This window comes from Scyliorhinus canicula, chromosome 26, assembly GCF_902713615.1.
Source record: "Scyliorhinus canicula chromosome 26, sScyCan1.1, whole genome shotgun sequence".
In the NCBI taxonomy this organism is placed as follows: domain Eukaryota; kingdom Metazoa; phylum Chordata; class Chondrichthyes; order Carcharhiniformes; family Scyliorhinidae; genus Scyliorhinus; species Scyliorhinus canicula.
In genome coordinates this window covers 21208534-21222004 of record NC_052171.1, presented here as the reverse complement: position 1 = coordinate 21222004, position 13471 = coordinate 21208534, and the positions used below count along the sequence as shown (strand labels likewise).

The window sequence follows — 13471 nt, the reverse complement described above, 5'->3', positions numbered from 1 at the left end:
TCATTGGGTTGTAAATCCTTGCAATTCTCCATCGCAGGGAGCTGTGGATACTCAGTCGCTGGCTACTATGTATTTTTCTCATGTATGGAATGATCTGTCTGAACTGTACGCAGAACAATACTTTTCACTGTACCTTGGGACACGTGACAATAAACAAATCCAATCCAATCCTTTAAGATGAGATTGATAGATTTGTGGACACGAAAGGAATCAACAATTAGGTGACAGGGTGGAAAGGTTGCTCGAGATAAAAGCTCAGCTCAAATCTCATTGAATGATCTCACTGAATGTTCCCCCTTCTAAATCCACCTCTTCAGTCAGGCCAGAAAAGCAAGAATTAAAGGGTCGAAAACAACATAAACCCGGCAGATAATTCTGCACAGTCGCATCTTTTGATAAAATCCCGAAAACCAGAGTGTTAAGTGTGGTCTTTCGCATTGTTTGAACTTTCGAGTATGGGTCAATATTTCACTGTGGTTGTGGGAGAAAATGGCCGCTCCTCAACATGCGCTGGTGTTCCTGGCCAACAACTTGCTCGGAGCCACCGTTCTGTTAGCCAACCAGCCGAATCTGAGCAGCCATACCCAAGAGAGTGAAACCGCATGTACACTCAGTTGTGAGTCACACTTGGCCACAGACAAAGCAACTCTGCAACAGATCGATCGAATCACACGGAAGCAGGAGGAAGGTTAGATCTGCTGCAGGTTAACATGCTTCAATGAAAACAGAAAACCGTGGAGCCACTCAGCCAGTCTGGCAGCGCCTGCAGAGAGAGAAACAAAGTCAACCTTTCAGGTCGACGGCCTTATTGCCAGAACGTGCCAACACGATTTCTCGTTGCGTCAACCTCGACGTGCAAACGAATAAACAAAGAAAAGTGAGGGTCACAGAACGGCTTGGTTAAACCCATCCTTTTGAGTCCAACACACCCATCTTGTCATGGGATCCATGTCCACTTGAATAACTCTAATGTTTGTCTTGATGGAATATTCTGATTGATCCGCCTTTTGATTGGTCCGCCTTGACCCACTTCAATTCGCATACCGTCGCAACCGGTCCACATCAGACGCCATTTCCCTGGCCCTACACTCATCCCTAGAGCATCTCGAAAACAAGGACTCCTACATCAGACTCCTATTTATTGACTACAGCTCCGCCTTCAACACCATAATCCCAGCCAAGCTCATATCAAAGCTCCAAAACCTAGGACTTGGCTCTCCACTCTACAATTGGATCCTTGACTTTCTGACCAACAGACCACAGTCAGTAAGAATGAACACCAACACCTCCTCCACAATAGTCCTCAATACCGGTGCCCCGCAAGGCTGCGTACTTAGCCCCCTACTCTACTCTCTGTACATACACGACTGCATGGCAAAACTTAGTTCCAACTCCATCTACAAGTTTGTTGACGATACGACCATAGTGGGCCGGATCTCGAATAACGACGAGTCCGAATACAGGTGGGAGATAGAGAACCGGGTGGAGTGGTGTAACAACAACAATCTCTCCCTCAATGCCAGCAAAACTAAAGAGCTGGTCATCGACTTCAGGAAGCAAAGTACTGTACACACCCCTGTCAGCATCAATGGAGCCAAGGTGGAGATGGTGAGCAGTTTCAAATTCCATGGGGTGCACATCACCAAAAATCTATCCTGGTCCACTCACGTCGACGCTATCACCAAGAAAGCACAACAGCGCCTATACTTCCTCAGGAAACTAAGGAAATTCGGCATGTCCACATTAACCCTTACCAACTTTTACAGATGCACTATAGAAAGCATCCCATCGGGCTGCATCACAGCCTGGTATGGCAACTGTTCGGCCCAGGACCGCAAGGAACTTCAGAGAGTTGTGAATACCGCCCAGTCCATCACACGAACCTGCCTCCCATCCACTGATTCCATCTACACCTCCTGCTGCCGGGGGAAAGCGGGCAGCATAATCAAGGATCCCTCCCACCCGGCCTACTCACTCTTCCAACTTCTTCCATCGGGCAGGAGATTCAGAAGTCTGAGAACACGCACGAGCAGACTCAAAAACAGCTTCTTCCCCACTGTCACCAGACTCCTAAATGACCCTCTTATTGACTGACCTCATTAACACTACACCCTGTATGCTTCACCCGATGCCAATGCTTATGTAGTTACATTGTATATATTGTATTGCCCTATTATGTATTCTCATGTATTTTCTTGAATTTTGTTTAATTCCCTTTTCTTCCATGTACTGAATGATCTGTTGAGCTGCTTGCAGAAAAATACTTTTCACTGTACCTCGGTACACGTGACAATAAACAAATCCAATCCAATCCAAATCAAAAGATCTTCTGAATCGTGAATCAAAACTTCCCCTGCACTCATTGCCTTCTGTACCATGGCCTAACAATCTTGCTTTGTGTTACCCCTCTGCTTTATACATTAGCAGGTGAATCAATACAATCAATTCATTTCAAAATAACCCTTTGTGGGAGATTTCATTTACAAAGAATTTTCATAGAATTTTTCATAGAATTTGCAGTGCAGAAGGAGGCCATTCGGCCCATCGAGTCTGCACCGGCTCCCGGAAAGAGCACACTACCCAAGGTCAACACCTCCACCCTATCCCCATAACCCTACCCAACACTAAGGGCAATTTTGGACACTAAGGGCAATTTATCACGGCCAATCCACCTAACTTGCAGATCTTTGGACTGTTGGAGGAAACCGGAGCACCCGGAGGAAACCCACCGGGTCCACATTTACCTGTCAACTTCTGCACTCTGACTGGGTTCATCAACGGTTCAGTGATTCCTCACCCTGTCGCTCAGGCGACCAGACTACTGCTCTCGGTGAGGAATGCCCATGTATGCTGGCTTGGGATGTTAGCTCGCACGATTAGAAATCTGGCTCGTGTCTGCATGAGTGCAGTTTTGCGTGTCAGAGTTGCTTCCTTTGCACCAAAGGCTACCCTGTCCTGAAACCAAACACGCTCTCAAGTTTCAGATCCCATGGAAGGCCATGCACTATTCATTCAACCATTCAGGCCTCGGCAGCAATCAGGTCCAAGGTGTCATTTTGGACGAGTTCAGGTCAATCCTGCCTCCCGACAGGATTTCATGCAATGTACAGCCACACGGCCAGCCCACACCTGGAAGTAGACTTCATAACCTGGCAAAGTACTGAATCAAAGGATTAACAACCTCAATTCTGATTGTAACTTACCCCCAGAACACCAGCCAGCCACAAACACAGAATCCAGGGCCCAAGCAAACTGTGGTGTGAGGCACTACTGCTCAGTACTGAAGAAGTCTTACAACACCAGGTTAAAGTCCAACAGGTTTGTTTCAAACACGAGCTTTCGGAGCACGGCTCCTTCTTCAGTCCAACGCCGGCATCTCCACATCATGGCTCAGTACTGAGGCAGAGGGCAAGGACACACAAACACAAACCATTCCCCACTCTCAGCTGATTAATGTCCCATGGTGTTCTGCTTACTGCCCGCACTACCCACTGCTCCACACAAGAGACCATTCCGGCTGCACCCTTCCCTGCACCCTCCCTCACACCCAACTCCACAAACAAGTCCTCCAACCACACCCACAACCCATCCCTGCAGTTCTCCAGCAGTCCTCCAGCCCACAGATATATTGTCCCTCAGGACCAGGGTTACACCCTCTTTACCCCCCCCCCCCCCCCCCAAACTAACGATCCAGGCGTATAGACATCGACAATCGACAGAGGCAAGAGATCTGCAGCAGCCCCACGCTGCAATGGTCCTGTAGACAGTAATAAGTTGACCGCACGAGAGGGGCCAGCCTCGTTATCTTCCTCCAAGTAACCGAGGCAGGTTGAACATCAGGAGAGCAAAATAGGAAAGATGCAGATTGAAGAATAATCACAAGCTGCAGGGAAAATATTGAACCGGTCAGTCTGACTCTGACGGTAACATAGTGGAGGAACCTCCTTCTCCTCTGCTTCGTGTGTTTATTGGAATAGACATTGACGATGTCCAGATCAACTCTGGTGAATAAAAACTGATCAGGCTCCATTTCCTCTCCTGACAGGAGAGCAACAGAATCTTCAAATAACCCAACTCCTGGGCAGAAGGAAAGTGCCGAGCTTGGCTGTGGCTCCCTGGATTGGGGAATAATGACTTGGTCAAGGGCACCAAGGTAGAATCCAGCATCATCAGTTCCTGCAGAAGGCGGAGCAGATGGAATTGTTAAACCACAATGAGCTTTTCAGTCTGCCTTCAAACCGAGTGCTTGGTATCGGCCCGATTATCTCCCGAGATGGCTCAGATGATGCTCCTGTGAAGCACCTTCGGACTTCTTATCGCAAGAGAGAGATGCTCTGTTCACATGGATGTCCATCTCCTGTCTTTAAAGCAGTAAAACACCCCAAGACACTTCACAGGTGGGCTGTCAAACAAAATCTGAAGTGGTGATGCACGAGGAGACATGAGGAAAGGTGACCAGAAACTTGATCTAACTGGGCGATTCCCAGGAGGGCCTTCCAAAGAGAGAGAAGTGGAAATGCCAGGATTCAGGGCCAAGGAAGATGAAGGGAAAGACGGAAACTGCCGACAGGCGCGTTGCTGATGGCTGCAGTAAAATAAATGTGTTTGGAACACATCCGTTACGCTGCAAAGGAGACTGACTCCTGTGTCTGTCTCTCTTTCTACCTGTCTTTTAACACCTCTGTGGTATGCAGACTTTCAAACACTGCTGCCAACAAGGTGGTGATATTTCAATAAACTGCCAGATAAGACTTGCACAGGTAGTTGACAACTGGGCCATGGGCGTGTCTCAAAGACTGATTTCCACAATTCACCGATCACTCCATGATGAAATTGTCCGCCAGCTCACAGATATTCTTGGCCACAAATCAGTTCGATAGCAAAGCACTGATTTTGTGATCAAACCCTCATACAATCAAACCCCGTGCTTGCTCGTCACCTTAACCCACATGTCACACTCAGGGTTTGCTTTGGCAGCACTCGGCTTGCACAGCAGCTTGCGGCACTGTGTGAGAGAGTTGATCGAGATTAAAATCGCTGCCCCAGTCCAGAAACCCCAGCACAGCGTCCACCCCGGTGGAGCACTCCAGCGGAGCACCGAGGGAGTACTGCATTGTCCTCACAGCGAGGCATCAAACCGAAGCACACCTTCGCCCCTGGCAGGGTGGAGAAGATCAGCTTGCTTTGCACCTTTCAAAGATGAACGGGAGAGTTATCCCTCAACCTCTGGCCAACACAGGCCATTTCAAGGCTATTTGCTGGAACCTCGACTGAATAAAAGTTGGGCGATGCCTTTGCCGGCATCACAGCGGTGACCAGCAAGTGGAAAGAACTTGCAATTTACGCAACATCTTTCAATGGCCTTAGAATGTCCTGTAGTGTTTCACAGCCAGTCAAGTACTTTGGAAGCATGGGGACACTATAATTTAGATAACATTTCAAAATTACACTGTTTCAGTGACGATGAAGAGATTTCAGACCTTCATTAAATACAAGCTCCTTCTTTCTTTATTCAATATGCAGCTGTATTACAGGGTCTGTGGCTGAAACCACAGTCCCACCATGCTGGACGGGGTTAACTAAAAGCTTAGGCTTGTGGGGGAGGCAACAGTTGCGAAGGAATAAAACTAGAGGAACTTATAGCTTTCAAAATAAATGTCACCGCAATCCTTGAGGCTGATCTCCCCTTCGAGAGGGGGAAAGCTGGCTGGCGGTGGTTTAACCTGACGGTGCTCTCACCTCAGGCGGGGGGGGGGGCCAGGTTAAGAAGGCGGTGCCTTCATGAATAACCTCAGCTGGTACGGGGAATTGAACCCACGCTGTTGGCGTTGCTCTGCATCACGACCCAGCCGTCCAGCCAACTGAACTGCGTGCAACATTAGCGTTTTCAGATGTTACAATAGAAACAATAGCTCCTCGACGCACACATCCAATGACTCTCTGTTATCTGCTGTCTCAATGACGGGGTGCTGGCCCTGTGCATATTGGGACACATCAGTTACCAGCAGCACTAAACTGCTGCTTTACTCAGAGCTGCTTGTCATTGCGAAGAGCAAAACAATATACTATCTGCACCAGAACCAACAGGCTGCACACAACAAAAATCATGGAAGGGATTTCGTCCTGGACAAGACTTACTTACCTCCTGACAAACATTAGCCAAACAGCTCATCTTGTGGGAGCTTGCTCTGTTCAAATTGACCACCTACATTACAACAGTAACAGCACTTCCAAAGGTATTTCACAGGCTGCAAAATACTTTGAGAAGCACGAAGATTGTAGATATAAATGCAACGTATTTATTCCTTGATGGACAGGAGAGAATTCTGGAATGATACATGATAAAAGAAATTCCCCCGAGATTGACTAAACAACAGCCTGCAGCTTCAGATGCCAACTCGACATGGGTCGACACACAGCCTGTCACATTTAAACAGCCAATCGATATCAGTGAGCAACCCCACCCAAAGCAGCACTGCTGAAATCAGTGGAACTGTACACATAATTATGACTCAATAATGTGGCCACGTGGCCCAGGGCACGTTTTAATACATTAATAACATGGCAGTGCTTTGCTGAGCCGTGTGCCAGGCGAGAGCTGCGAAACAGCTTCACCATTTGGAAGGGGGTTGGCTCCGGGCACGTGACAAGGCTGTGGTGGGTGCTCAGGATGACATCAACAACACCAGCAAAGCTCTTTATTGAACAGGTCGCTCTGATATGACTGCCTTATTATCCACATATCTGTGCGGTTGAGGGTGTGTGCACCAACCATTCATTATGGCTTTCACAACTTGCCAGTATTGTCTTTTGGGAAGGGCTGCATGTCACCCCGCCTGACAGAGAATGTTCCTGCAAATAAACAGCTGATATAATTCATGTGAGCTAACGCTGCAACCAGTGTTTATAACTGCTGCTCTGGTGTGCTGAACACAAACCTGGGCACCACAATCCGCCCAGTGTTTTGGTTTCCCTGGACCGTACCTGAGTAAAGCTCACTATTCGATCTTCGCTGCTGCCTCACAAAAATAATGTATTTATTCTCACATTGAAAGTGTCAGTGAACAGGAGATGGCCATGTGGCTCCCCAAAACTGTCCTGCCATTCGATAAGATGATGGTTTAACCTCATTTCCCACCTCTCATTCTATCCCCGTTGTTAATGTCTTATCAATGTCATTGCTATGGTTTAAAAAAACAGGTGATGGATATTAATGGTCCTTGGGCACATATATAGATAGGTCAGGTTTGGTTGAGTGAGTGAAGTTCCCTTCTGGCATTTTGATTTCTGCTACAATGCCCCATTAGGGCCTGTCACCCACTCCCATTTATGTTTAATGCATTGATCTGTTGTTTAGTTAAAAAGAGTATAACGCCGTTGCCCCTTGATTCCTTTTTATCCAAACAGCTATCAATATTGATCGTGAACACCAGTCAGCAACCTCTGGGGTACAGACTTCCAAACGTTCACAAGCCTTGGAGCAAATGCTATTGTCCTCATCCCAGTGCTAAATAACCGGTCCCTTGTCCTGAGGCAGTGCCCACCCAAAGGGAAAGTATCGGAGTTGGAATTTTTGAAATCTCATGCCTCAGAGCACTGATCCAATCGACCAGGAACTTGCTGCAATTCTGTGAGGTTGCTCCAGCCATCGTACCGCAAATCCAAACTCAAGTTTGAGCTGCTCCTCCACGGCACTGTTCAAGAACGCTATGTATTCATCCGCACAAATGATTACCAACAAAGGCAAGCTTTAAAATCAACATTTATATCAATGTGGAGTTCCTTTCTGGATCCCAGTTGACCACACGGTGGAGTGGATGTGTTGAGGTGTAATGGGACTGGGATTGCTTCCATGGACAGCTGCTCCATAACACCGACGCCATGAACTGCTTTCGGTGTCAACCCAAAATATATTTCGCTTTTCAGTTCCCCCGTGTACTTCCTAAAACAAAGCAACTGGGAATTTACCCCCAAAAAGACAAGGATGTCCCTGCACGTTTGTGTGGGAGCAGAGCTATTCCGTGAGGATCCTTTTGCTTTGCATTATCTGTCACATTGGCAGTTGAAGGAAGATGATAGATTACATAAGAAGCAACGCACCCAGACGTCAATAACGCTACGAGTCAACCACTCCCCGTCTCTCTCACGAGGGAATCCCACCCGTCACCTTTAAAGGTCTCGCCTTGGAATCCCCTCCAAATGACACTCCAACTCGGATGGTCTTAGCGTCGACCCACCTCACAGGGTTTGACAGAGTCATTCAGATTGGAAACCCAAGCTCTCTTCTCTTTCTCCACAGGTGCCGTCAGGCCTGCTGAGATTGACCAGGATTTTCTGTTTGTGTCGCAGGGTTTCAATCTTGTCTCCCGAGATTCCATTCTCCTGAATTCCCGAGAGACACCCCCCCCCCCCCCCCCCCCCCCGCCCGCAACACGGGTCACCAAACTTCTGCTGCCTCCTCACATCTTCAGAGCTTCTCCCGATTCCTCACTATCCGACATTTGCCATCTGCAGACCCTCTTCTGCTTGGAGCCTTTCTCTGCTCCTCTCTGAAGGACCTCTCCCTGTCCCTTCACCCCGGAACACATCTCTGAAGCGATGCTACGTGTCTGGGTCACATGGTCGGGATGCTTTCGCACCATTTTCTTCTTTTATGTAGCTGCACTAAGCCTTAGCCCAAAGAACTTCAAAATACCGGATTGCACATACTTCCCCCAACTCCTGGTCCATGCACGCAAAACACCCAAAGTCAAGACTTGGCATCCCCAGTTGTGTTCAACCTTAAGTTAAGTTTGGGTCCCATCATGTCTCAAACGTAGCTGTTATCCTGATCCCAGGTACATTGGTGAAGAATGACACTGGGCATGAATACCTTTCTTGACAAGAAGCTCTGCGGATTTGACATTATGTCTGCTTCTGGCCTACCAATCCCAGCAGTCTCTCTTTCCAAGTGCTCAAAGTACTTAATTAAACAAAACCTCTCACCTCTTTATCTGAACAATAACATGAAGAGTGGCAACATCTTCTCCACTTCTACCCCAACAAACCCTTTCATAATTTTGAATAATTCCATTCAGATGATCCCTCAGCGTTCTCATTATTCGAGAAAAGAGCCCCACCCTGTCCAGTCTTCACTGTTGCATAAAGTAAAAGATGGTGAAAGGTATCGACAAAGTAGACATGGAGCAGATTAATGCTCTCTTGGGGCAATTTAGGCAAGAGGTCATAGTTTTAGGATGGGGGTGGTAGCAGATTTAGAACAGAGATGAGGAGAAATGACTTCTCTCAAAGGGTGGTGAATCTGTGGAATTCGCTACCCCAGAGTGCGGTGGATGCTGGTAAGTAAATTTAAGGAGGAGTTGGACAGATTTTTAATTGGTAATGGGTTGAAGGGTTATGGAGAAAGGGCAGGAAAGTGGAGTTGAGGTCGAGATGAGATCAGCGATAATCGTATCGAGTGACGGAGCGGGCTCGAGCGGCTGAACTGCCCACTCCTGTTCCTAGTTCATATGGGACAGTTCTAATATCATCCTCAAATCAATTTTGCCCCTTTTCCAGTGCTTCGACATCCTTCCTGTAAGATTGAGACCGGAACACTCTGAATTTGATCTCTCCCGGGTTTGATCCACGCTTAACCCAACCGCTTCTAAATCTCATCCTCTGGGAACGAATGCCAGTTCTGTTTGCCATTTTGAGAACCTTGTTAAACCGCATGACAATTTGTTGGTCACATCGATGGTGAATAGCCCGACAAGTCAAAGGGGAAGCTAATGGGACAATTCACGGCACATGTAGACAGCCTTCAAAACTAAAGTCACATTTGACACGAAGAGATTCCATTTGGTTGTGTTGAAGAGCAGCTCGACCACCCTGAACCTTACAGGGCCCAGAATCTTCCGAGTACAGTCAAGGATGGAAGGTTAACATGAAGAGGAAATGCCAGAGAGACAGAACGAAGGAGCCATGACCATCCATACCAGTATTAATGGCTTGGCACAAATCCAAACTGACCGCTGGGCAAAGCAGAGTTTCTACTTTATGGTAACGGATGGCAAATATCAATGCCAACCAAATTTTCACCAAAAAAAAAAGAATTAAGGGGCAATTTGGCATGCTTTGATGTTCATGTTCATTATTACTGGAGCACACAATATATTATTCTGCCGCCAGGGTCCAGTTGTATGCCTAAAGGCCACAAAGTCTAATTGTTAAACTATCACAACCATAGGTCAGAATTTAATACTGTTTGACGAAGGAACAATGCTTACAAGTTTCAGACTAAAAGCCACCGAGCAATTCACTGACTGACTGAGGTCTCTGGGATTTGGGGACAGCCCACTGGACACAACAGGCAGCAGGAGTTTGAACAGAAGTTTGGAAGGTCCTCCACACAGCAAGTTGCTGTCGTCCTGACATCACAATGTCCTCGAAAAGCCTTCTGGAACATAGGAACAGGGAAGCCGTCGCATATCAGGGGATCAGGGGTAACGGGGAGAAGGCAGGAGATTGAGGATGAGAAACCTATCAGCCAAGATTGAATGGCGGAGCAGACTCGATGGGCCAAATGGCCTAATTCTGCTTCTCTGTCTTAACAGCAAACAGGATTATTATTTAAACAATAAAATATTAAAGCATGCCGCTGTTCAGAGAGACTTGGGTGTGCATGAGTCACAGAAGGTTGGTTTACAAGTGCAACAGGTGATTAAGAAGGCAAATGGAATTTTGTCCTTCATTGCTAGAGGGATGGAGTTTAAGACTAGGGAGGTTATGTTGCAATTGTATAAGGTGTTAGTGCGGCCACACCTGGAGTATTGTGTTCAGTTTTGGTCTCCGTACTTGAGAAAGGACGTACTGGCGCTGGAGGGTGTGCAGAGGAGATTCACTAGGTTAATCCCAGAGCTGAAGGGGTTGGATTACGAGGAGAGGTTGAGTAGACTGGGACTGTACGCGTTGGAATTTAGAAGGATGAGGGGGGATCTTATAGAAACATTTAAAATTATGAAGGGAATAGATAGGATAGATGCGGGCAGGTTGTTTCCACTGGCGGGTGACAGCAGAACTAGGGGACATAGCCTCAAAATAAGGGGAAGTAGATTTAGGACTGAGTTTAGGAGGAACTTCTTCACCCAAAGGGTTGTGAATCTATGGAATTCCTTGCCCAGTGAAGCAGTTGAGGCTCCTTCATTACATGTTTTTAAGGTAAAGATAGATAGTTTTTTGAAGAATAAAGGGATTAAGGGTTATGGTGTTCGGGCCGGAAAGTGGAGCTGAGTCCACAAAAGATCAGCCATGATCTAATTGAATGGCGGAGCAGGCTCGAGGGGCCAGATGGCCTACTCCTGCTCCTAGTTCTTATGTTCTTATGTTCTTATAGTCTGGTGTCTCTGACCAATCAGCCTGAAGAATCATGAACTCGCAGCACAGTGCCTGAACTGGAGGTTGAAATCATAGAATTATAGAATTTACAGTGCAGAAGGAGGCCATTCGGCCCATCGAGTCTGCACCGGCTCCTGGAAAGAGCACCCTACCCAAGGTTAACACCTCCACCCAATCCCCATAACCCAGTCACCCCACCCAACACTAAGGGCAATTTTGGACACTAAGGGCAATTTATCACCTAACCCGCACATCTTTGGACTGTGGGAGGAAACCGGAGCACCCGGAGGAAATCCACGCACACACGGGGAGGACGTGCGGACTCTGCACAGACAGTGACCCAAGCCGGAATCGAACCTGGGACCCTGGAGCTGTGAAGCGATTGTGCCATCCACAATGCTACCGCGCTGCCCTTAAAATATTGAATTCGAAGTCAAACCAGGAAGTGAAGAAGTAAAGAATGACTGGATTGAAAGAGAAAAGGAATAGTAATACTACAAATTTACGGATGGACAAGCTAGAAACTTTTGTGGCAAGTTTAATCTGGATCTCCGATGTCAGTGGAGGAATTTTGCAGCTTTGTGTGACGGCGATGTCACCTCCTCACTGTTCAGCGAGAGGCGCTCCAACTCAATATTAACATCCAGATTTCTACATTTAATCTGTATCTGTACACTTGCCAGAAGTCTCACAGATAATCACAAGAATTATTAATCCCTCTGTTATTTTTACAGCACAGTCCAGCCCAGTCCATTTGCAACCCCCCCCCCCCGGCCAAATCCCATCGATTCTGGAGAGAGTGTGCAATTAAATTTTTATATTTCTCCGTACCCAACATGTGGCTCAAAATATTCAATACGCATTGTCCAAACTGAGCAAATTAACAATGAATCCAAAAGCAGCATCTGGCCACCCATCGTGAAAACAAAGCATTTTTCAACTTTGAAATCTTGTACTTACAGTCTTTGGTACAATCTGCTTCTTGGGCTGACCAATCTTGAAAGGAATCCTGGAAAAGAAATTGAAGGTTTTACCATTCCACCCGCTCCATTTCCTCCGAGCCCCACTTGTCAGCTGCTGCGTGCTGGGTGATCAAACAACCCTGCCTCTTTCCTGTACTGCTTGCACACACAAGATGCCTCCCCGCAATGTGGCACAAGCTAACTAATGGGGGACAGAGGACACTTCTTCTGGCAACTCTGCTCGGCCACCGGGCTCAGATGGCGAGTTCACGGTGGAGATCAGTAGATTTCACGACACAGGCGGATCAATGGGTTGGGAGCAAGGGGCAGTAAAGCAGAGATGAGATGAGGTTTCAGCCCAACACCAGGAGAGGGGAAAAGATGCAAGAGATCTGACTCACTAACAGTCACAGCACAGGAGGCCATTCAGCCTGCACTGTCCATGCTAGCTCATTGCATTGATGCAGTTACAGTACATGTGCGGGTTCAAAGTTTTGGACTATGAGCCAATCCTCAAAACGGACTGCAATCACCAGAATTTTAAACAATCCTTGGTGTTTGTCAATTATTTTTTCCTTCGTTCACTCAAACTGCTCAATCTTTTGTGAAATTTGATCTTTTGGGACTTGCTAGTGACGATTTGGGGGGAGCCAAACAACTCACATGGTATTGTCAGCAGTACTGATTGAACATTGTGACTTGAAGACTGTGTGCAGAAACATCAGGTCAATCTCAAAATGCAAACTGCAATTTGTCCAAGCTAACTGATTGGAACAAGCCGTGGACAAGTGACCTCAGGCAGTGATTGCTCCCACCAAGGCACCAACGGTTTTCCTCGTCATTCTGATTACAGAACGAGGCCAAATTCCGACAAGACATCAGCAGAGCGGCTGAAAGACAGCTGGCCTCAGGAAGCGATTTCCACGGAGGTTGATCCAAGTGCTAAAGGAGGATGTCCACAGTCCACAGATGTCCACAGGGCAGCATGGTAGCATGGTGGTTAGCATAAATGCTTCACAGCTCCAGGGTCCCAGGTTCGATTCCCGGCTGGGTCACTGTCTGTGCGGAGTCTGCACGTCCTCCCCGTGTGTGCGTGGGTTTCCTCCGGGTGCTCCGGTTTCCTCCCACAGTCC

At 47.4% G+C, this 13471-nt stretch overlaps 1 protein-coding gene across 1 annotated transcript in view; it reads right to left on the bottom strand.

Annotated features, from left to right (window-relative positions):
• Positions 1-12388, bottom strand: part of bin3 (bridging integrator 3) — a 122406-nt gene extending 110018 nt beyond the window's left edge. Inside the window, exon 1 of the mRNA XM_038785677.1 lies at positions 12337-12388. The gene's annotated coding sequence lies outside the window, so the exon portion shown is untranslated. The remainder of the gene's footprint in view (positions 1-12336) is intronic.
• Positions 12389-13471: the final 1083 nt, after the last annotated feature.